This window comes from Sapajus apella, unplaced genomic scaffold, assembly GCF_009761245.1.
Source record: "Sapajus apella isolate SASKATOON/1434 unplaced genomic scaffold, GSC_monkey_1.0 scaffold131, whole genome shotgun sequence".
Classification (NCBI taxonomy): Eukaryota; Metazoa; Chordata; class Mammalia; order Primates; family Cebidae; genus Sapajus; species Sapajus apella.
In genome coordinates this window covers 1,287,041-1,314,203 of record NW_022437071.1, presented here as the reverse complement: position 1 = coordinate 1,314,203, position 27,163 = coordinate 1,287,041, and positions in this window count along the sequence as shown.

Sequence of the window (27,163 nt, the reverse complement as noted above, 5' to 3'; positions counted from 1 at the left end):
TTACATGGCACCAAACCAGAAATAGACACATCAGAAAAGAAAACTACAGGCCAATGTCTCTGATGAATATTGATGCAAAAGTCCTCAGGAAAAAGATTAATCAACTGGATTCAACAAGACATTAAAAAGATTGTTTATCATAACCCAGTGGAATTTATCCCTGAGATACAAGGATGGCTCAACATACGCAAATGAATTTATGTGTTACATCATATCAACAGAATAAAAGAAAAAAAAAGTGATAATTTTAAATGATGCTGAAAAAGTCTTTGATAAATTTCAACATCCCTTCCTGATAAAAATCCTCTAAAAACTGGGTATAGAAGGAACATACTTTAACATAACAAAAACCATATAAAACAGGCCCACAGCTATTTTCATAATGGGGGAAGCCTGAAAGCCATTCCTCTAAGATCTGAAGCATGACAAAGATGTCCACTTTCATTACTATTATTCAATGTAACACTAGAAGTATTAGGTAGAGCAATCATACAAGACAAAGAAATAAAAGGCATCCAAATTGGAATGAAGGTGGTCAAATCATCTTTGTTTGCAGAAGATACAATCTTATATTTGAAAAAACATAAAGACTCCACAAAAAAGTATTAGAACTGATCAACAAATTTAGGAAAGCTTCAGGATGTAAATTGAGCATACAAAAATCAACTGCATTTCCATATGCCAACAATAAACAACCTGAAAAAGAAATAAAAGAAGTAATACCAGGTGCGGTAGCCACACATAAAATAAACTACTAGGAATTAATCAAATAAGTGAAAGATATCTATAATGAAAACTATAAAACGTTGCTGAAAAAAATTGAAGAAGGCAACAAAAAAAGGAAAGATATTCTATGTTCATGTGTTGAAATAACCAATATTGTTAAAATGTCCATACTACCCCAAGCAATCTAAATATTCAGCGCAATCCCTTGCAAAATACCAATGACATTCTTGCAGAAATAGAAATAAACAGTCCTAAAATTTATATGTAATCACAGAAAGCTTAGAGTAGCCAAAACTGTCATGAGCAAAAAGAACACAACTGGAGGAATTACCTGATTTCATATTATATTACAGGACTATAATAACCAAAACAGTATGGTACTGGCATAAAAACAGACACAGACCAATGGAACAGAATAGAGAACTTAAAAATCCATTCATACACCTACAGTAATTTTATTTTCCACAAAGGTGTCAAGAACCTACATTGGGGAAAAGGCAGTGTTGTTAATAAATGATGCGGGAAAAACTGGATATCCATATGGCAAAAGAATGAAACTATACCCTGATCTCTCACCTAATACACAAATCAAATCAAAATGAACTGAATAGATAAGTCTAAGACCTCAAACTGGCGGGGTGCGGTGTCTCACCCCTGTAATACCAGCACTTTGGGAGGCCGAGTCAAGTGGATCACCTGAGGTCGGGAGTTCGGGACTAGCCTGGCCAACATGGTGAAACCCTGTCTCTACTAAAAATACAAAAATTGGCTGGGCATGGTGGCAGGTGCCTGTAATCCTAGCTTCTTGGGAGGCTGAGGCACAAGAATTGCTTGAACCTGGGAGGCGGAGATTGCAGTGAGCCAAGATTGTGCCATTGCACTCCAGACTGAGTGACAAGAGTGAAACTCCCTCTCAAAAATAAACAAATAAATAAATAAACGAAAGACCTCAAACTATGCAATTACTACAAGAATACACCAGGAAAAATTTCCAGGGCATCAATCTGAGTGAAAAATTTCTTGACCAACACCCTGCAAGTATGGGCAACCAAAACAAAAATGGACAAATGGAATCACATCTAGTCAGAAAGCTTCTGCACAGCAAAGAATACAATCAACGAAGTGAAGAGACAACCCACAGAATGGAAAAAATATTTGCCAACTGCCAACTACCAATCTGATGAGGGATTAATAACTGGAATGTATAAGAAGTTCAAACAATTTTTGTAAAAAATCTAATAATCTAATTAAATATTGGCTAAAACTTCAACAGATATTTCTCAAAAGAAGACGTACAAATGGCAAACAGACATATGAAAAATTGCTCAATGTCATTGATAATCAAAGAAATACAAATTAAAACTACAATGAGATATCATCTCACTTCGGTTAAAATGGCTTTTATCCGAATGTCAGGCACTAACTGGCAAGGATGAGGAGAAAATAATGCTGGCAAGGATGAGGAGAAAAGGGAATCCTCATCAGGGTGGTTGGAAGTACACATTAGTATAACCCCTTGGAAAACAGTTTGGAGGTTCTTCAAAAAAATCTAATAATGGAGCTACACTATGATCCAGCAGTCCCTCTGCTGGCATCACGATATCTAAAAGAGAGAGTTAAGGTGAAGAGGCATATCTAGATGCTAAGTTTGTTACCTTTATTAATGGACAATAGAGTTTTAAATGACATCAACCTTATAAGCTAGAAATATAAACTTTAAAAAAATAATTTTAGAACAAACATCTATAGTAGTGAAACTTATTGGAAGGCTAGCAACTTTCTTTTACTTCAGATTGATTTTCTTCAGGAAAATTCAAGTAAAGTATTTCATTTAAAAATATTTTTATATATGTAGCTGTTAAAAATTATTGAACAAATATTTATTGAACACCTTTATGAGCCCATGACTTTTATTGGTACTGGGGACATAGCATTAAATAGAACAAATAAAAGTCCTTCCCTTCACTCAGGTACATTTAATTAAAGTGACAAGAGAAAAACTATGCACCAGATCAATCTATTGCATTTAACAGTATATTAGAAGGTGGAAAGTATTATGGGGATAACGGGGAAGTGTGGACCACAAAAAATTTAAAGGTTAAGTTTATTGTTAGGATAGGCCAGATTGAGCAGTTGGCACCTGTTTAAAGAAGACAGTGAAGAGACCACAGGTGAAGAGATTTCTGCGGAGTGCAAAGAGGTGGAATCTGGAAGCTGCCATTGGGATGGAAAGAAATAAAAGACAGACAGGAGTAAGAAATGGCATCTGTGAGGGGTTGAGAGTTGTGGACTGTAGATTATTTAAGAATTGATAGAATTCAAACCATTACAGTTTCATATTCTGTGTGAAAAGGTAATCTACTGGGGAATTGTAAACAGAAGACGGACATATCTCTTCTTACAACAATCCATCTATCTGTCCATATATGTATCTAACTATGCCTCAATCTATCTATGCATATATCTTGTATTGATCAACCTTCCCAGACTCACATGACTATGCTGTCCTAATATTTTGGCTGGGATTATTTCATTAATATGCATATGCATGTGCTTGGGTTCTAGTTTTATTACAATCACTAACTTTTATTGAGACCATCCAGTAAATTTGTGGGAGGTAAGTATTGTTATCAGTAGGAAAAAACATCTTGGAGGGGCTGTAAAGTTAACTGAACAGTCAAAAGCAGCTTCTATTTGTAGAGAAAAAGTGGAAACAAGGATGGGAGTCAGGTAAAAGGGTCAATGGTTATCCTCTCTTTAGCCTACCCTAAGTCTTCAGCATGGACTTCTGACCACCAGGAGGAGTAGCATCACCTGGAAATGTGGTAGAAATGTAAATTCTCAAGCCTCATTTCAAATCTAAAAAATCAGTGAGTGTAAGGTGTAGTAATGTGTTTTAGAAGCTCTCCAGGTGATTCTGCACTCACTAATGCTTGACAACTAATGGCCTATGCAAATGGAATTTTTGAAGCTTACCTCTAGCCTAACATAGCTCACCAAGAATGATATTTTGTAAGTATTTGGGTTAAAAGTATCAGTATTAAGAAAGTCTGATTTCAATGACTTATGTACAGCACCTCTACATTCAGGTAGTTGAGTAAATGACTCTAGAGAAAGGAGATGGCTTTCTAAAGAGTTTGCATTCAGATTTCTGGTCTTCTTCTCTAGAGAAACTCTTAAAACCTCACACCAGTCTATGCACTTACACATACATGGGCACTACGCAATGGGGTGGAATGTCTAGAATGAATAAAAGTTTTAAATATAAAATGTTAACTTGATAATGGTGTGAATGAAGTCACAGAGAACCTAAATTATTGATTGAAGCAAAAATGACAACAAATAAATGTTTTTGAAAAGGAATGACTAAGGAATAATGGAAATTGGATGTTCATTGCCCACACAGAGCTGAAAAATAAGTTAAAAAAAAAAAAAAACCTGGTTATAACTATTTCTGACACTCTATATGGAGGAGGTAAGATCCACGCTGAGCCACTTCAACATCATAGGTTGTCTCCATGAGCACAGCTGGGAGCTTGTCTCCTCCTTACATAACATGCCAAGGGCATGTTCAAGTAAAATATGGTCTGTGGCTTCAGTGTTCTATATGCAAAAGGGGCAAAAGGGGGACAAACTTGTTAACCATTCTTTTCAGATCATCCATTCACTTGCTGATTTTTATTGGCTTATTTTTTAATTACTAAAGAGGGATGTGAAACATTTTCCCATAATTGTTGGTTTGATTGCTTTATTAGTTTTGTCAGTTTGATTCCTACCTTTTGAGGCAATACTGACAGCTCTGTACACCTTTAAAATAGCTTTATTTCCCTGTTGAGTTGATTGTCTTATTACTTTACCATTAATTACCTCTAATATTACCACTTAAAGGATACTTTCTCTGGTACTGAATTTTCCCAATCTTATTTTTTCTTTTCTCTATTTTGACTCTACTTTATTAAGTAAATAAGTCACAGTTATTTTAAGGTCTCTGACTACTAAATCCAATGTCTAGATCACCCATGGCTCTATTATTATTTTCATTTAATTTTTTAAATCTTGGTTTTAAATAATACTTTCTTGCCTCTTGATATGCCTAGTAATTTTCTTTGGAATTCTAATTAGCTAACAAATTGTAGAGATTGTCATGCCGTCTTTTTCTAGAGAGGTTCACACTTTCCTCTTCTAGGCAGCTAGAGAAGGGGATAATAACTTTCATTCAGGTAGTGACTGAGCCGGATTGAGACTAGTTTACAAATTTACTAAATCTCTGCCTACCTACATTGTAGCTCTCCAGTAATTAGAAGCTGAAAGCCTAGTTTGTTGACATTTGCCACTTGTCTGGCAGTACTGATCTGTAATCCTTGCCTCCGCGGCATATGAGTCTGCCAACAATAACACTCTGCTCTTCAGAAGCAGTTTGCTGGGTTATTTTGTCTCCCAGAAGCGGCCCTTTCCCAAAATAAAGCCCAGCTAGCTGGACTATGGTTCTGTGCCCAGAATTGTCAAATGTGCTTAGGGAAAACACAGCTGCAGTCTGCTCCTGTTACTGCAATTATCTGCTCTCCAGAATCTTAGGTTCCAAAACTTGATCCTTCAATATCATTGTATGATTGCTCTTCAATTGTATGGCTTTTTAAGTAGTTCTAAGATGGCCTATCCTTCAGAATTAGAAATAAAAGACCTCTTTCCAGGATTTGTTTTTATGTAGCAAAAATATGCATACTTTAAAAATGCTGTCTGATAGCAAATTTAATACAATAAGTTAATTTTCTCTGATTTTTTCTCCATGGTTGAATATTATCATAGATAGATTTGAATTCAAATGCACTTGCAAGTGGGTCAAACTTAAAATGGCTTATAAAAGCCAGAAATATGTTAGCTCTTCCATATATATGGTGAGAGAGGTTATCTGTTTGTTGCCTGGCTAGAGCCAGTGGATCATGGGTGAAAAGATTCTGTACCCCCGTTAGACTTTCGTCACTGATTTTCTCTTTTAATGTTAGCATCACGTTATTTATTTTTTTTACTTCAGCTGGATTATTCAAGTAATTTAGTTTTATTCTTTTAATTGACAAAATTGTCCATATTCATAGGGCACATAGTTTTGTTTGGATACATATAATGTATAAAGATTGGACCAGAATAATTGGCAAATCCATTATCTCATTTATCATTTCTTTGTGTTGGGAACAGTCAATATCCTTCTTCTAGTTATTTGAAACTATATATTAGTGTTAATTATAGTCATGCTACTGTAGTATAGAACACTGGAACTTATTTTTCCAATGTAGCTGTAATTTGTATCTTTTAAAAAAGCACTACCTATCCCACTCTTCACCTATTCTTCTAATCTCTAATATCCTCTGTTCTACTTTTACTGCTATAAGATCAACTTTTTTGGCTTCCACATATAAATGAGAATACACCTTTTTTTAACATTGTTTCTGGGTTATCTCACTTAACAGAATCTCCTCCAGTTTCATTCATCTCACTGTAAATGACAGAATTTTTTTCTTTTTTATGTCTGAATAGTGTCCCGTTGTATATACATATCCCACATTTTCTTTACCCATTCATCTGTTATTTGACACTTAGGCTGATTCCATACTTAACTACTATGAAATAGTACTGCGTTTCCTAGATAGTTCATTGTCATTCTTACTAATTAAATATAACTATAGTAGTTCCACAATACATTAGCCTTAAAGCTTTTTACCCAGAAAGAATGACAGTACAACATACATTTATCTACTACACAAACCTCATAGAAAAAAAAAAAAAAAATTTCTCTCTAAGTCACAGGGAGTTGGGCAATATGTCTGGTTATTCTTTGTACCTTCTATTCTTTTGATCATGCAGTTGGAATGACAATGTAATTAAAGCTTCCAATAGAGTCACACAGACTAGAGTAAGAGAAGCTTTTCATTTGAGAATGTTGGGCAGGGAAATAGAATGGATGGCCACTGTATCTGCTCAGAACTTTGTGTTATTTGCAACTATTCAATATATCTTTATCCTTGATAATTAAATCCTAACTACTCCTTATGCTATAGAAACATTTTTAAATTTAATTTTAAAATTCATTTTCTCTGACCCCTCCACACATTTAGTCACTTACAATCAACCCACTAGTACTTTAGAAAAGTGTCATGATAATCAACAAATCTCTGAGTTTGCACAAGTTCTAGAAGACCTAATAGTTTTGTTCCTATGAAAAAGACACATATCTACTCATCTGTGAATTTCTTCCTTAGCCAACTGAGGATATCTAAGTACTTTGGTATACGTTTGTTTAAATCTTTAAGCATTTGCATACTTGCCTTCATACTTGTTTACTACAATCTATATATTAAACATTGTGTTAGAGTCTCGCAATGGTTAAAAAATACAAGTTATTTATAATTGATATGATTCTTATCTGATATGATTCTTCAAAAGAGTCATATCAGATAAAGAGATTGATATTTTAAATAACCATTAGTTAGGTGAAAATATGGTGACATAAATATGAACAATAAATTATGTGAGAACCAAGAAGAGACATTAAGCATTATTTCAGAGAAGGTGGCTAGAAAGAGATTAGTCTTAAAAAATGTGACAGGAGACAGAGTTTAGTCTTAAGCTTCATAGGGTGGCAAAGTATAGTACAGAGTGTACTTTTTTGTAGAGGCAAAGAAAACAGTAATACACAATTCATAAACACATTTACGATTTCTTAAATTTTGTTTTCAACAGAGAATAATGAATAATGTCATAGGCAGGAGCATATAAACAGCTAGTGTGATGGTTCTTCGGAGTATAGCATTCCAATAGAGAAACCATTTACTCTTACTATTTGAACAACGTTGTTTCAGTCCTTTATTTTTGCTATTCATATATAGTGGTCTTCTGATTACTGATGCTTTGTAAGTGAATATACTTTTTTTTCCTCACAAGAATCCTTTGCTCGTCACTTATTTCCAAGTTTTCTGTAATATCACAATGATACCCTTAGTGTGATTTATTTGTTTATAAAACAAGATGTAAGTCACAGATTAAGTGTCCTGGACTGCTCTTCTCATTTTACTCACTAACCTCTATTCATTTATAACACTGCTTTTCTATCCACTTTCTCCAAAAAGTCATAGGCTTTATTTTGCAATATTTTTTCAAATTTACATGGAGTAATAGTGCTCTTAATTTCTAATAGTTCTATGGTTTTGAATGCTCACTTTTTTGAGGAGCATCTTATCTTTGATTCAAAAATATAAATTTGTATTTATCTCTGTATATTTACGTGGTAATTATATATTTTTAAAATATGTTTCTCTGCTTTTTAAATTTATTTATTTTTTTCCTACAATTTCTTTATTTTTCTTTCTTACATACTTTTTTCTTTCTCTTTTATAATGGAACCCCCTTGTAATGGTTAAATAAATGATTTTTTGGTTATTCCCCAATAATTAATAATAAATCGATTTAATACTGGAAACATTTTCTGTATAAATTTATAGACCTAGTGAATTATTAGAACTTTGAAATGATATTTAGGCAAGAATCAGGCTGTTTCTTTAAAGGACTTCCAGGAATCAAAAGGAATTTATTTGAATCAGGAACCTAGCCAGAGAAAATTATTCAATATTTTCCTTGGGCAAGGTATGAGCTGATAGGGAAAATGAGAATAAATATAGTAGCTTGCCATCTCATCCTATAATATCCAAGTATCCACTGCATTTCTCAGTGAGCAAGGGTCATATCAGCATGCCGCTGATTTTAGAGATATTCTATATTAACATTTCCAAATAGTAAGACCTCTGTCTCCTGCTGAGGTGTGAGTCAGTTGCTGGCTGTGCAGATAGAGGGAAGCTATCAGGGAGTCTCACTATGCATTCAGTAGACTTCTGTTTTCAGCTTCACCAAAACTTTAGCCTACAGAGGCAACTGATGTTATAAATTCTGGAATCTTTGTGAAAAACTCTATTGCCAGTTTCTTTGTTTCTTGTTTTCTTCCTTTGAGGATATTTAATCAAATAAAGTCAAAATGCAAATTATTTAGAATTTCTTACCTAATTTTTCATCACCTTGGTGCTGAATTAATATGCCAAGCTTTGTTCCACATCATAATATATTTCATATAATTTTAAACATTTACAATATAAACTGAACATTTTAAGTTTGCTTTGAATGAATACTATGAATACTTTGTAGAAAATTACTAGATAAGCATAGTATCTTGATTCATTGGCAAAAATAATTCAAGTACTTGTTTCATTTAAAACATGTTTGAAATCCTATAACTCATTTGACAATTCAAGCTTATAAGAGACCCTTATGTGTTTGGGAGCTAGACATGTTTAATTGACATTGACAAACTATTTATTTAAAATGAGGTTTAAAAATATTTTAAACATATATATTGTTTTAATAATTTGCAAAAAAATAAGATTGTATTTTAGCTTTGTGGGTCTTTTTCTCTCTGAGTGAGGACCATATGTTTAACACGGAAAGTCAGAAAATAATATTCGAAATAAAATTTGCACTCCAAGTGTGGAATCTGCTAAGTGGAATTTTAAAAACTAATTATCTGTAACATATCTAATTCATTTTATTTTAATTTCAGTCTCAATGTCAAATAAAATGAATTATTTCATTTTCAAATTCTAATGGTCTTAACAAGCTTCTGATTGCTGAACTAAGAATTATTTCATGCTGTGTGGTGACCATCTCCTGAATTAGCACAGCTGCCAGTGTTTCATTCTTCTTAAAAAAAATTTACTGTAGCTACCCTGTCACTTCTCTGGCTCTTTAAAAAAAAAAAAAAATTTACTATAGTACACAAACTAAATATCTCTAGTTTAGGCATTGAAGCAACTTCATCAAGATAAATATATTTATTATCAGAAAAAATCACATATAACCAAATATATCATAGAAATAAAATTGTCAATGAAGCAAAATCCATATTTAAAAATGAATTAGATCAAGTGATTATGTCTATAAAAACTGGTAGAAAACTAAACGTGTTCACTCAATAATCAGAAACAGTGTATGTATGGAGTAGAATAGACAGCAAAAGTCACTACATTCGGAAAACATTTGAAACTGTTTAGCACCCGTCTTTAAATTTCATATTTGAGGGATAGAAGGAGAGCAATTACAGAAAGTCTATGTGTGGTGCAAATACCAAACAGTGAAGTATATGCTGTGCCATAGAGTGTGAGTTCTGAATTTTTGGGGAATTTATAATAGTTCAATTCATGACAGTTATGCTACTGACAGTGAAATTAACATACAGTTTAGGAAAAAATGGCAGTGAGAGGGTTACTTTAATGACTCTTTCAATGTCAATACAAGTAGGAGTGAAATCCTCAATTCCTTGAATGTGAGCAGAACACCAAGTTAAAACGGAGGAAGGCAGCAAATCACACTGCCACGTGTGTACCTATGCAACAATCTTGTATGTTCTTCACATGTACCCCAAAACCTAAAATGCAATAAAATAAATTTAAAAAAAATGAAAAATAATAAAATAAAATTTTAAAATGAAGGCCTATTCTTTGATATGGAATCTCTGTCTGGTTAGCTGAATTAGAATAGCATACGAATCTGTTTAATATTCAGTATCCATACCACCGACAGAGGTAGTTGGCTTCACTCTGTTTTGTGACTATGAATGCATTTGTTACCTGAAAAAAGGGCAATTTCTACCTTATTTACCATTAGATATCTAGCACCTATATTGTGTGAACTCGTGGTGACTGTCCAATGTCATGTGGATAATATATCATAAAAATATATATATATCAAAAGACTGGGAGGATTAATTCATATCCTCAGACAAAAGTGAACAGATGATGTGCACAATTCAAACCTATTCTTTGGGAGGCTGAGGCAGGCGGATCACGAGGTCAAGAGAGAGAGACCATCCTGACCAACACGGTGAAACCCTGCCTCTGCTAAAAATACAAAAATTTAGCCAGGCATGGTGGCACGAGCCTGTGGTCCCAGCTACTTGGGAGGCTGAGGCGGAAGAATCGCCTGAACCAGGAGGCGGAGGTTGCAGTGAGCCAAGATTGCACCACTGCACTCCAGCCTGGCGACAGAGCAAGACGCCGTCTCAAAAAAAAAAAAAAAAACCTATTAACAATTACTTTGCATAAATTGAGCAGCATCATTTTTATTGAAAAGACAATGCTGCATGCCACTGTATACTACAGAAGAATTAATAATAAAGCGTGTTCCCACTAGGCACAGTGGCTCATGCCTGTAATCCCAGCACTTTGGGAGGCTGATGTGGGCAGATCACAAGGTCAGGAGTTTGAGACTAGCCTGGCCAACGTGGTGAAACCCCTTCTCTATTAAAAATACAAAAAAAAAAAAAAAAAAAATTATGTGGGCCTGGTGTCGGGTGCCTGTAATCCCAGCTACTCAGGAGTCTGAGGCCAGAGAATCACTTGAATCCAAGGCGAAGGTGGTAGTGAGCCAAGATTGAGCCATTGCTCTTCAGTTGGGCGACAGAGCAAGACACTGTCTCCAAAACAAAGTGTTCCAATGAAGAAAAGAGTGAATGCGCATTTCCCAGTAGAATTCATTGATATAAATAAGAAAACAATGTATCTTTCACTTTTAAGAGAGTTCATAAAAATTTTTATTTATAACAGTATTTTGGAGAATAAAATAATTATTGATATTATAAAGGACAGTGGGATTTTTCCCCCAAAACATAATTCTGAATAAATAGCAAAGTAAAAAAATAAAAATAAAAAATAAATAGCAAAGTAGATTATCTTAGCAGGCTGGTTAAACATCCAAGACTATCCACTGTCTGCTCTGTCCTGGCATCTAGAGAAAATGAGATATTTAGGCAGATTGTCAACATGGTTAGTATATGAATATTCTCATAGACCCTTTAGTTTTTGTTTGAAAAAGTTTGTAACTCAGAAATAAAGCTTCTCCCTATATAGGATATACTTGTCAATTTTGTATTGCTATAAAGGAATAACTGAGACTGAGTAACTTATCAAGAGAAGAGGTTTATTTTGACTCAGGGTTTTGCAAGCTGTATAAGAAGCATGGTGTCAGCATCTGCTTGGCTTCTTGGCTTCTGGTGAGGCCTCGGGAAACTTTTAGTCATGGTAGACAGGAAGGGGAGCTGGCGTTTTACATAGCAAGAAAGAAAGCAAAGGTAGATGCCAGTCTCCTTTAAACAACCAGATCTTGCATGAACTAAGAGAGTGAGAATACACTCATTACCATAAGAATAACACCAAACCATTCATGAAGGATCTGCCCCTTCACCTACCACTAGGCTCTACCTCCAACACTGGGGATCACATTTTAACATGAGATTTGGAGAAGACAAATATTCAAACTATGTAATGGGGTTAATTATAATGTGTCATTTAAGTTATTAAATTATGAAAATTAATATATATATTGTAACAAATTCTTATTTAGAATATTTACTTAAAATAACATACAATGAACAGTTATACTTTAATAAGTCATATACACACATATATATACTCACATGCATGTACTGTATAGACAAAAGAAACCAAATGAAGAAGAAGCAAAGTGTGAAGTATAACAGTTTTTCAAAAAATAGTTCTTTTAATTTTTTTTTTTGATAGTTTGGTTTATAATGGTAAAAAAAGTATTCTTTAACACACATTTTTTCTTTTGTCTAAAATAAAAGTAAATATAATTAACTAAATGGCTACCGTGTTGTAATTAATAGATAAATAAGTAACAAACAAACTGAATCTAGGAACAGAATTTAAAGTATTAATTTACATTAGGAAGCACTAAAAGTGATAAAGATCAGAGTGGTAAGTACAGGAAGCAAAACTTGTGTCAAGGCCAAGATTATAAAATTTGAAATGGAATAGTAGTTTTTGTGTTTTCTTGTTTTCAAATGGAAATAAATTGATGAGATTTTCTTCTAAGCTTCATATAACAAATATTACTACATTTCAGATTTTTATTCCTCACACTAACTACATTTTTTTTTTTTTTTTTTTTTTGAGACGGAGTTTCACTCTTGTTACCCAGGCTGGAGTGCAATGGTGCGATCTCGGCTCACCGCAACCTCCGCCTCCTGGATTCAGGCAATTCTCCTGCCTCAGCCTCCTGAGTAACTGGGATTACAGGCATGCGCCACCATGCCCAGCTGATTTTTTGTATTTTTAGTAGAGACGGGGTTTCACCATGTTGACCAGGATGGTCTCGATCTCTTGACCTCGTGATCCACCCGCCTCGGCCTCCCAAAGTACTGGGATTACAGGCGTGAGCCACCGCGCCCGGCCCTAACTACATTTTTAACAGTGGTCCAAAAGAAGTACTCTAAGCACAGAGAGTTCGACTTTGAAACAACATATAGTAAAATACTTTAACTTATTTCTGCCTAAAATAAACCTCATCTAAATGTTGATAAAAAATATTAATAATAATAATCAAAAGAACCCTTCTTTGACTTATGTTATTTCAAAAGTCTGTTATGAGGAAAAGAAAATCATATTGAATACTCACATCATTAGATCAGAAGAGCAGAATTGTTGCTTTTTATATCATTTGTAATATAGGATATTTTGATTAACTACTGTCATTTGTTAGACTTTTACAATGTAAATGCTGTAATACTACTTAAAACCACTTTTGTATGGCTATAATTTTCTATGTTGGCTCTTTGAGCTTGACTTAAGTTCTTAAGAGTCATTATGAAAATCAGATGCTTAAGAATAATTGTCATACATATTTTGAATTTCTAACTTTAAATATCAGATAGGTATGTTGACAAGATAGTATTTCACATATAAATGTTTATTATTATCTTATACAGTTAGCAGACTGCAGAAATTAATGTTTAGTCATTGATGTTTCTAAAAACTAAAGTTGTAATTTTTAAAAATTTAAATTAAATGTCACTTTAACCTTTTATAAAAACTTAATGACTAATTACTTTGTCAGGAAAAATATGCTGACTGCAGCACTTACATTATTATTTTATTTGAAGCTCTGAATCAATAATATTTCACATTCAACACTCTCCAGCAATGCATAAATTTCCTATGTTAATTTCCCTCTTAAAACATAATTCAATTTCACTTAAATTTTTATATTAACTGGAACTTAACTTATCCTGAATCATCCTTGGTTCTCTTATGACAGGCAAATTTGTAGAAAGTTCTATTTTATTTTAGTGTATTTTTTTTATTGAGCCAATATGTATATAACACTACACAAATCACAGCAACAAGAAATTCTACATTTTCAATAAATATTTTTGTATTATTGAGATGATTTTAGATCAAATTCAGCTTTCAAACAGCTTCATCAGTATTGACTCATTCTTAGTTTACAGTTCAACTAAAATATCTCCATTGAAATTTAGGAAATTTATACAAATGAAGGTGTCTCCCTATTCATTTCATAAAGAAAACATATTTTTATTACTTTGACTTTTCTTCAGTGTAAACTTTTCACAGCCAAAGTAGTAAGAGATATTGATACTTATTCTAGCTGAATATGTTTAGGTTATTTTAGGTCTTAGTTATTGTGCAGTTTAATATTATTTTTCATAGCTGATAGAATTTGTTTGAATTTTTAAAGCATTCAGTTCAATTTATAAATTATTTCAACCAAAAACATCATAACTATTCATTTTTGGAAAGAATATGTAGCTATATTAACTACGAATTGTAGTGTATACAAGTATAACTTGTTCCTAAGTAGCAAGTATCTATTATCAGGTGGATGATATTACATCTTATTGAACACAGAGCCAGGAAATGATCTCTGAGGAAAGGGATCAGTCACAAGTCTATCACAAACTTCCCATTACAAATGGTACAGGAAAATTAATGGTCTAGGTTTTTTGGCTTAATAGGTTTCAGTACCTGTCTTCTGAAAAACATGCATTTCAATTTTATCTACTCTGAATCACCACGGCACTTAAAAAGATTAAGTATTATGGGGTCTACAGAATAGTAATTTAGAAATAAAAATTCCTTTTCCAGGTGCAGCCTGTCAAGTTGCTAACATTTAGTTAAGCTTTCACAGTTCTCAGAAACACTTTATGAGAAAATGAACCTTGTAATTGTGGTAGTCACCTTAAACCATGCTTTGAATAATCTTCAGAGGCATTACCAGCTTCCCTCTAGATCACGTAACTGGTGCTCAGATATATACACTATCATACATATAATAAGTAAGATATGTTGTGGTCATTTTTTAATATGACTTATTTTATGGGAGTAAATTCAAATACAATTAAAATATGCTTAATGTTATCACCTGCCTATGAACAAGTATGAAATTTATATAAAGAAGATATAATACCTTATTCTAGCAATGTGGCCTCTGCATTATTTGAATTCCTCCTGTCTTTTGCCCATTTAATTTAGCTGTTCAATAGATATTTATTGAGTGCCAAATATCTGCCTTTCCACAGTTTTAAGTATGAGAAAATTGAACAATTATTATTCTTAATGTGGAAGTGGTAGAAATATTTCCTTAGTAATCATAACATAACAATGATACACCTCTTTTATTTAACATTATAGTGGAATTTCTATTTTTAGACAGTGGAAAAAAAATGCCAGAAAATATATAAAACAATATATGGAGAAAAAATAAATGATCAAAATCCACAAGCAATCAAATTAATACTTCCAACTTATCTCAGAACATTTGTTAGAATTAATGACAGAACCTAGCAATAATGTCTGCTATAAGTCCACAGTACAAAAAAGGGCAATTTAGCACAGCACCAATAAATGTTCAGAAATACAAATTCAATGTAATTTTACAATAAAGAAACATTAAGCTATCTATAAAAAAGATATTACAATGTGTATTATAGACTTTACAGAGAAAACATAAAACATTATTGAAACCCATTAAGATTTCCTAAATAAATTTTCTGATAAACAATCTTCATGATTGAATAGACTTAATATTGTAAATATGTAAATTATCCTCAAATTTGTCAGTAAAACAATTGCAAATTGAATTAGTTTTTGAAAGTATTTTATAAGGATATTGATGCTAATATTTTTGTGATAGAAGAATGGAAATGAGGAACTAACATATTCTGAAATAAGAAACATAAAGTGGAACCCTGCTGTGAGAGAGATATCTGATTCCTAGAGACAGTTTGTGGCGTTAAGGAAGAGACAAAAAATTATTTCTCAAGAGAATTTAGATCTAAAGAAAATTTATATCTTAGAAATAAATCTCTTACATCCTAGATACAGAGAAAGCAGCTTAACACATTTCTACGGAAAACAAAGACTGCTAAAAATGATGGTAGGATAATGCATTATTTTTATTGGAAGGAAAGAAAAAAAGAATGAAATAATTTCTTATGCTATATACAGAAGTAAATTTCTGATAGATTAAATTTAAATGTGTTTTGTAAAGCTATACAAATTTCAGCTGTAGTTCTAATTACGTTTGTCTTTAGATTATAATAGGATTTCTCAAGATATAGAAAGTATGCACATTGGAATAAATTATTTATACATTTTACCACATATGTGTGAAAAGATTTTGTTTATGAAAAGATATAGCCAAAAGATATTTAAGCTGAAGTTAGAAACTTTACAATTTATATGCCTAATAAAGGATTACTACATTTATATATATATATATATATATATATTTCCTGAACGTAAGAAAAAATATTTGTAAACTAACACAAACACAAAAAAGTAATGAATAGATGGTTCAAAAAGTGAACAACAAATGATGAGAAATATATGAAACTGCCTAAACCTAAATAGTGGCAGGAGTATGAAAATTAAGAGTAAACCTTGAATATCCCTAATCTGAAAATCAAAAATACAAAATTTTCCACAATCGTCTTTGAACACTGATATGATGCTTAAAGGAAAAGCTCATTGAATCATTTCCACTTTCAGATTTTTAGATGAAGGGTGCTCAAGTAGTATAATGCAAATCTTACAGAATCTGAAAAGAAAATTGAAATCTGAAACACCAGGTTCTAAGTGTTTCCAACATGGGATACTCAAATTTATTTATTTTCTTTTTTTAATTATACTTTAAGTTCTGGGGTACATGTGCAGATAGTGCAGGATTGTTACATAGGTATACACATGTCATGGTGGTTTGCTGCATCCATCACCCCATCATCTACATAAGGTATTTCTCCTAATGTTATCACTCCCTAATCCCCCTACTCCCTGCTATCCCTCCCCTAGGAATACCACCATCAACAGGCCATAGAGTGTGATGTTCCCCTCCCTGGGTCCATGTGTTCTTATTGTTCAACACTCACTTATGAGTGAGAAAATGTGGTGTTTCTGTATCTGTGTCAGTTTACTGAGAATGATGGTTTCCAGCCTCATCCATGTCCCTGCAAAGGATATGAACTCATCCTGTTTTATGGCTGCATAGTATTCCATGGTGTATATGTGCCACATTTTCTTTATCCAGTCTGACATTGATGAGCATTTGGGTTGGTTCAAAGTCTGCTATTGTAAACAGTGCCACTATGAACACATGTGTGCATGTGTCTTTATAATAGAATAATTTATAATCCTTAGGGTTTATTCCCAGTAATGGGATTGCTGGGTCAAATGGTATTTCTAGGTCTAGATCCTTGAGGAATCACCACACTCTCTTCCACAGTGATTGAACTAATTTAGACTACCACCAACAGTGTAAAAGCATTCCTATTTCTCCACATCCTCTTCATCATCTGTTGTCTCCATATTTTTTAATGATCACTATTCTAAATGGCATGAGATGGTATCTTAATGTGGTTTTGATTTGCATTTCTCTCAGTGATGATGAGCATTTATCATATATTTGTTGGCTGCATAAATATCTCCTTTTGAAAAGTGTCTGTTCATATCCTTTGCCCACTTTTTGATTTTTTTTTTTTTTAATTGTAAATTAGTTTTAGTTCTTTGTAGATTCTGGATATTAGCCCTTTGTCAGATAGGTATAGTGCAAAATTATTTTCCCATTCTGTTGTTTGCCTGTTCACTCTAATGACTGTTTCTTTTGCTGTACAGAAGCTCTTAGGTTTAGTTAGATCCCATTTGTCTATTTTAGTGTTTGTTTTTGTTTTTGTTTTTGCCATTGCTTTTGGTGTTTTAGTCATGAAGGACCTCTTCAAAGAGAACTACAAACCACTGCTCAAGTAAATAAGAGAGGACACAAACAGATCAAAAAACACTCCATGTTCATAGTTAGAAAAATTCAATATCATGAAAATGGCCATAACGCCCAAAGTAATTTATAGATTCAATGCGTCCCCCTCAAGGTACCATTGACCTTCTTCACAGAACTGGAAAAAAACACCTTCAACTTCATTTGGAACAAAAAAAGAGCCTGCCATAGCCAAGACAATTCTAAGCAAAAAGAACAAAGCTGGAGGCATCACAATACCTGACTTCAAGCTATACTACAAGGCTACAGTAATCAAAACAGCATGGCATTGGTACCAAAACAGAGACGTAGACCAATGGAACAGAACAGAGGCCTCAGAAGCAATGCCACACATCTACAACTATCTGATCTTTGAGAAACCTGACAGAAACAAGCACTGGGGAAAAGATTCCCTGTTTAACGAATGGTATTGGGAAAACTGGCTAGCCATGTGCAGAAAGCTGAAACTGGACCCCTTCCTTACACCTTATACAAAAATTATCTCCAAATGGATTAAAGATTTAAACATAAGACCTAACACCATAAAAACCCTTGAAGAAATCCTAGGCAATGCCATTCAGGACATAGGCATAAGGATACTCAAACTTATACATTGAAATACTATATTACAAACAGTAGATAGCCCCAAATTAAGAAGTTTGAAAATAAAATATAATGAAAAGGATATAGAAATTTTATACACTACTGAAGTCTAAGTTGGATAATATTTAAGAAAACCAGTTGACATCATCTAAAGTTATAGATAAACCACAAACTTTAATGGGTTTTCCCTGGAGGAATTCATTTGTCTAATAAACATATTAATTGCAGGTTTTTTTTTTGCAGTGAAAACTTTTTGAAATAAAGAATATCAACAAACTATAATAGATTATCAAAAGGAAGTAGAGCACAGCACTGGAAGTAAAAGAACTGCATGTACAGCAATGACATGGCTGATTCCCTAAAATATAAGGTTTAGCAAACCTTATTTTTAAAGATTATTAATGTATTATATTATTTAGCAAAGCTGAAAAACAAGCAAAACTAAATAATACAGGATTTAAGATATACATAATTGTGGCAAAAAATATATATTTTTACAAGTGAAAGAAAAAGAGAGAGAGGCAGGGAGTTGGAAACAGATTGAAGCACATATATTATTAGCCTGAGATTATTGGAATGCACAGCTCGAATTATAATTACATTGGATAGTAGTTTCACAGTTATTGTCTTATTTCAATACCTTATATATTGTTTATATGTCATATTTATTCGTATGTATTAAATATCAAATGACAATTTTAAAAAGGTATAATTAGCACATAAGCTGTACATACCTACATTCTGGGATTGGACAGGTTGCAATTAAAGCAAAAAATTTTTAGTGATTTTTTTTTTCTTTTTTTTTTTGAGACAGAATTTTACTCTGTCTCTCAGGCTGGAGTACATGGGACCATCCCGGCTCATTGTACCTGTGCCTCTCGGGTTCAAATGATTCTCCTACCTCAACCACATGAGTAACTGGGATTACGGGTGCATTCCACCACACTGGGATATTTTTACATTTTTAGTAGAGACTGGATTTCTCCATGTTGGCCACGCTGGTCTTGAATGCCTGATCTCAAATTATCCACCCACCTCAGCCTCCCAAAGTGCTGCGATTATAGGTATGAGCCACCACACCTGGCCAATTTCAGGTTATATAATCTGCGTGATTGTAAAAATTTGATATATTTTTGAAAAAGAGAGCATACACTCAATTATAATAGCCAAATTATACTTTTTGTGTTCCCTCACCACACTATTAAGAATTCTAAAGCTTGCCAATAAAATAAACAACAATTATATGTATAAGGCATGAATTGCACTTACTTTTAAAAATATTCAAAGAATGAAGGCTTCCATAAATTATAAAACTTGACAATTCTTTTATGTTATCTATGAAACCAGTCATTCATTTTGACCTTAATTCAAAGTCAATGTGACTTTGTTAGAATACTTTGTATAATGCTTGAAAGCAACAGAATCAACATGTTTTTTACCAGAAGACCCACAATCTTAATTATGACAGTACATTACAGCCTAATTTAAAACACTACACACTGGTTTCATTTAAGTGCAAATTGTTATAAAATTCTAACATTGAAAACACCAACTCTTTTTATTGTGTATTTGTTTGGTTTTAGTAGTTAGTTGCTTTCCTCAGTTTCTGTTGTCATAGGTAGCATACATGTACCAAAAATACCCCAGAATATTACAATAAACATATAATGATAGTAAGAAAAGGAAAGAAGTATTTGAATTGGGCTTTAGTTGCCAATCAGTATTGCTTTTAGAAACAAACAAATATGAATTATAAAACATATGAACAGATGTTCAAAGCTGATCCATTGGAATCTCCTTAAAATGATAGAGACCTTTTCTCTTACACAATGAATGCTGTCCAGAATTCTTTCAGGAATCTTGAAAAAAGCAAATATTTATTACTGTATATTATTTAGACTTCATCGTTGTTTATAATCATTCAATAACTCAACAGTTGTCTCTAACTTGTCAAATTTCCTAAATTTTTAGCCTGCTTTTAATGGGGAGCCACTTGGAACTACAGAATTGGTGTAAATATTATTTTAAGCTGAACACATTTGGGATTCAACAGATGGAGAAAGAAGCCTTCTCAGAGTTTCCGTAATCTGACTAAATGCAGAAACTTCTGGGAAATCAGGCTGCCATAATTTTTTTTTTTTTTTTTTTTTTTTTTTTTTGTGAGGGCTTTTACTTCCAGGTAAAAGAGCAAAGTAAATGTAACGTAAAACCCTTTTCAAGGGTAGTTCTATGGACATGGAGAAGAAGAAAAGATCACTCACACTTGCATAAACAACCATTATCAAAAACTTCCTGATCTCCCAATTATTCTAGAAACCCCTTTGTCTTTGCTAGAGAAATCTATTTGTTCTCCACATGAAGGCCTTGTCTACATTCTCCCATGTACCTATTAACTTGGCTATATAAGTCACTAACTTTAAATGAATCAAGCTACCTCTTTTCTAAACTCCAGTACACTTATCAATATTCTTCCCTGTTAATCTTTTATCATTGTAGTTGGCAGCCACAATCACTAAGTCAAGAGGGTAAAAGTTTTCTCTGCTCAACACCTCCTAACATTTATATTTCCTCCTGTTTTCCTCCTTCCATTTCTACTCCAAAAGCATCAATTCACAATTTAATTGCCACTCATTTAAAATTCATTTTCTCCTTATTTATTGGACACTATTTTATAGAATTTGAGATAAACTAATTTAGAATCAGCAACATATTCATGCTTCTTAACGTCCTAATATAAATTTACACATTGGAAAAAAGAAATGGAATATAACTTCCTTCCCTCTTATTTTTCTTTCTGTTTAAAATTTTCCTGTATGATATTATTTCTCCCTTATGGACTTTGTCTGTATACTGTTTATAGAAATATAAAACTATATATATATGAAACTATATATAGAAATTTATATATAGTTTATATACAGGGGTTTATATACAATTCTTTCAGTTAACATTTCTTAAGAGTTTTATCCATGCAGATAATGGTGTGCAAAAGACAAGAAGACACAGTCCCTATCTTGCCAAACTCACTACTTAATCTTAGAAGATATGTACAGTACATTAAATAAATTTATATGAATAAAAATAGTAATATACTATACACTGCACTTTTTAAGAATAGAAGATAAATAGTTCTGCTTCTGAAAACTGTAAGATTTCCTCAAGCAGGTATTATTGAAATAGACCATTGAAAGATGAATAGGCATTGTCAGGAGACGAGATTAATTTGTCTAGCTCACCAGTGGCTACTATGAATCTGATTCATATGACAAAGCAAGCAGTCAGTTCTGTATATTCTAATCTCCTTGCCAGTAGAATTATTTAATGCCTATTTTTAACTAGAGAACTAATAAGCCACTGCAACAATATCTTCTTAAATTTTTACCTTAAATCTCCTCATAACCAAGATTAGGTAGTAAAATTTACCTGGGTGATATTTAGGAATACATTAGAAGTAAATATAATCATGATATCTTAGATCACTATCCTATTTATCATTTTTGTACATTATTACCAAATCAGATTTTTTATTGAAAATAATTGTTATACAAGTGTGCAAATAGACTATATATATTATAGGTAATTTATCCTAAGTTAAGTTTATTTTCTTGAATGTACTTTTTATTTTACTGATGCATCTTTATTTCCAAATAGTGAAGCAGGCTAATTCAGACTCTCATGACTGGTACAGAAACTTAGAAATTATTCAATTTGAGTTATTTGCTTATTAGAATGATGCTATTCATTAAATATTTTGCATATTGGCACTGAAAAACTATCAGCCTAAGTAAACTTATAGTCTAAAGTAAAATTATATTATTCTCAAAGAATATTTGACAAATTTCATAGAAAATATTTAATAAAAATATAAAACAGTAGTCCTAGCACTTTGGGAGGCCAAGGCAGGTGAATCACCTGAAGTCAGGAGTTTGAAACCAGCTTGGCCAACATGGTGAAAGCCCAACTCTACTAAACATACAAAAATTAGCTTGCGTGTAATTCCAGCTACTTGGGAGGCTGAGGCAGGAGAATTGCTTGAACCTTGGAGGTGGAAGCTGCAGTGAGCTGAGATTGCACCATTACACTCCAGCCTGGGCAACAAGAGTGAAACTCCATCTAAAAAAAAAAAAAAAAAGCAGGGAGGAGATGATCCAAGATGGCCAAATAGGGACAGCCCTGGAATGCAGTTCCTGGTGAGAACGCAGGGGGTGAGTGATCACTGCATTTCCAAACAAATTTTTACTGCCCACAGACCAGGAGATTCCTAGGCAGAAAAGGGCCACGAGTCTCCAGTGCAGCTGTTTCAGCTGGGTGAGCAGATCTCCACACAAAAACTGACACATATCTGGACACCATTTCAACTGGCACCTGGAATGCCAATTCAACTGAAAAAAATGGGGCTGAAACAGGGAACCCAGTGATCTGGCTCGGCGGGTCCCAACCCCACGAAGACCAGCAATCTGAAATGCTCTGGATTGAGAGTTTCACAGCAAGCACAGCTGGACTTGGGATGGTCCAGCTCTGTGGGGGGAAGAGCGTCCACCATTACTGAGGCAGCCTACCACTACTGAGGCAGTATGCCATTACTGAGGCAGTTCACTATTACCGAGACAGTCTATTATTACCGAGGCAGTCAGTCATTACTGAGGCAGTCAGTCATTACCGAGGCAATCTGACATTACTGAGGCAGTCTGCCATTACAGAGACAGACCACCATTACCATTACTGAGGCAGTTCTAACTATACTTCTGTAAACAAAATCGCAAGGAAGTTCACATAGCAGCTGGGCAGAGCCCACAGCAGCTGAGCAATGTCTCTGCTGGCAGACTGTGACTAGGCTACCTCCTTGCTGGGCAGAGCATCTCTGAAAAAAGGCAGCAGCATATCAGGAACTTATAAATAAAGCCCCACTTTCCCAGGACAGAGCAACTGGGATAAAATGGTGGTTATGAGTTCCACTACAGCAGACATAAACGTACCTGCCCAGCAGCTCTGAACTCAACAATGGAGCTCACAGCTCAGCACTTGAGCTCCTATAAGAGACAGTCTGTCTCCTCAAGCAGCTCCCTGACCCCAGTATATCCAAAGAGACACCTCATAAAGGAGAGCTCAGGCTGACATCTGGTGGGTATCCTTCTGGGACAAAGATAACAGAAGAATAAACTGGCAGCAACCCTTACTATTCTGCAGCCTCTATAGGTGATCCCCAGACAAGCAAGGTCTGGAATGGACCTCCAGCAGTCCTACAGCAGAGGGGCCTGACTGTTACAAGGAAAGCTAAAAAAACAGAAAGAAATAACATCATCATTAACAAAAAGGACATCCACTCAGAGACCCCATTCGAAAGCCAACAACTACAAAGACCACAGGTAGATAAGTCCACAAAGATGGGAAGAAACCAGTGCAAAACGGATGTAAATGCCCACAACCAGAATGCCTCTCCTCCTCCAAGGGATCACAACTCCTCACCAGCAAGGGAACAAGGCTGGATGGAGAATGAGTCTGATGAATTGACAAAAACAGGCTTTAGACAGTGGGTAATAACTAACTTCTCTGAGCTAAAAGAACATGTTCTAACTCAATTCATAGAAAGTAACAACGTTTGAAAAAGGTTTGATGAAATGCTAACAGGAATAAACAGCTTAAAGAAGAATATAAATGACTTGATGGAGCTGCAAAACACAACATGAGGACTTCATGAAGCATACACAAGTTTCAATAGCCAAATTGACTAAACAGAAGAAAGGATATCAGAGATTGAAGATCAATTCAATGAAATAAAATAAGAAGGCAAGAATAGAGAAAAAAGAGTGAAAAGAAATGAACAAAGCCTACAAGAAATATGGGATTATGTGAAAAGGCCTAATCTTTGTATGATAGGTGTACCTAAATATGATGGAGAGAATGAATCCAAGTTGGAAAACACTCTTCAGGATATTATCCAGGAGAACTTCCCCAACCTAGCAAAGCAGGCCAATATTCAAGTCCAGGAAATTCAGAGAACACCACAAAGATATTTCTCAAGAATAGCAACACCAAGGCACATAATCATCGGATTCATCAGGGTTGAAATGAAGGAAAAAATGCTAAGGGCAATCAGAGAGAAAGGTCGGGTTACCCACAAAGGGAAGCCTATCAGACTCACAGCAGATCTCTTGGCAGAAACCCTACAAGCCAGAAGAGATTGGGGACCAATAATCAACATCTGTAAAGAAAAGAACTTTCAACCTAGAATTTCATATCCAGCCAAACTAAGCTTCCTAAGTGAAGGAGAAATAAAATCCTTTATGAACAAGCAATTGCTCAGGATTCCATCACCACCAGACCTGCCTTAAAAGAGCTCTGGAAAGAAACACTAAACATAGAAAGGAACAACCAGTACCAGCAACTCCAAAAACCTACCAAATTGTAAAGAGCATCAACACAATGAAGAAACTGCATCAACTAATGGGCAAAACAACCAGCTAGCATCAAAATGGCAGAGTCAAATTTACACATAATAATATTAAACTTAAATATCAATGGGTTAAATGTCCCAATCAAAAGACATAGACTGGTAAATTGAATAAAAAGTCAAAACCCATCAGTGTGCTGTCTCTAGGAATTCCATCTCACATTCAAGGATACACATAGGCTTAAAATAAAGGGATGGAGGAAGATTTACCAAACAAATAAAAAGGAAAAAAAAAAGAGCAGGAGTTTCAATCCTAGTCTCTGATAAAATAGACTTTAAACCAACGATGATCAAAAGAGACTAAGAAGGGCATTACATAATAGTAAGAGGATCAATGCAACAAGAAGAGCTAACAATCCTAAATATATACGTACCCAATACAGGAGCACCCAATACATAAAGCAGGTACTTAATGACCTACAAAGAGACTTAGACCCCCACACAATAATAGCGGGAGGCTTTAACACTCCACTGTCAATATGAGATAGATCAACGAGACAGAAAATTAACAAGGATATCCAGGACTTGAACTCAAATCTGGACCAAGCAAACCTGGTATTTACAGAATTCTCCACCCCAAATCCACAGAATATAGTTTCTTCTCAGCACCACATCACACCTACTCTAAAATTGACCACATAATTAGAAGTAAATTACTCCTCAGCAAATGCAAAAGAACAGAAATCATAAGAAACAGTCTCTCAGAACACAGTGCAATCAAATTACAACTCAGGATTAAGAAACTAACTCAGAAATGCACAACTTCATGGAAACTGAACAACTGGCTCTCAAATGTTGACTGGATGAACAATGAAATGAAGGCAGAAATAAAGATGTTCTTCGAAACCAACTAGACCAAAGACATAACATACCAGAATCTCTGGCACACATTTAAATCAGTGTCTAGAGGGAAATTTATAGCAATAAATGCCCACATGAGAAGCAAGGAAATGTCTAAAATCAACACCGTATCATCAAAATTGAAAGAGCTAGAGGAGCAAGATTAAAAAAACTCAAAAGCTAGCAGAAGACAAGAAATAACTAACATCAGAGCAGAAAAGAAGGAGATAGAGACACACACAAAAAAGCCCTTCAGAAAATTAATAAATCCAGGAGTTGGTTTTTTGAAGAGATCAACAAAATAGACCAATAGCCAGATTAATAAAAAAGAAAAGAGAAAAGAATTAAATAGATGCAATAAAAAATGATACAGGGGATATTACCGTCAATTCCACAGGAATCAAACTACCATCAGAGATTACTACAAACAACTCTATGCACATAAACCAGTAAACCTGGAAGAAATTGATAAATTCCTGGATACTTGCACCCTCCCAAGCCTAAACCAGGAAGAAGTGGAAACCCTGAATAGACCAATAACAAGCACTGAAGTTGAAGCAGCAATTAATAGCCTACCAACCAAAAAAAGCCCAGGTCCAAATAGGTTCACAGCTAAATTCTACCAGACATAAAAAGAGGAGCTGGCACCACTCCTTCTGAAACTATTCCAAACAATACAAAAAGAGGGAACACTTCCCAAATCATTTTATGACACCAACACCATCCTCATACCAAAACCCAGCAGAGAATCAACAAGAAAAGAAAACTTCAGGCCAATATCCATGATGAAAATAATTGCAAAAATCTTCAATAAAATACTGGCAAACGTAATGCAACAGCACATCAAAAAGTTTATCCATCACCATCAAGTAGGCTTCATCCCGGGGATGCAAGGCTGGTTCAACACACGCAAGTCTATAAACATAATTCACCACATAAACAGAACCAAAGACAAAAAACACATGATTATCTCAATTGATGCAGAGGCCTTTGACAAAATTCAACAGCCCTTTATGCTAACAAACCTCAATAAACTAGGTATTGACAGAATGTATCTCAAAATAATAAAAGCTATTTATGACAAACCCACAACCAATATCATACTCAATGGGCAACAACTGGAAGCATTCCCTTTGAAATCTGGCACTTTGAAAGAAAAGAATGCCCTCTCACCACTCCTATTCAATATAGTACAGGTATTGATCGACTTACCACCTATGCAACTTACGACCATTCAACTTTATGACCACAATCGCTAGCCACGACTGCTCCATGTCTGGCAGCGCAAACGTTGCCCAGCTGGGCGTACGACAATGCGGACCAGCTTCTGGCAGCACTACCATCTCCAAGTGCACCATTTCAACTGTACATATAGCCTACTCAACT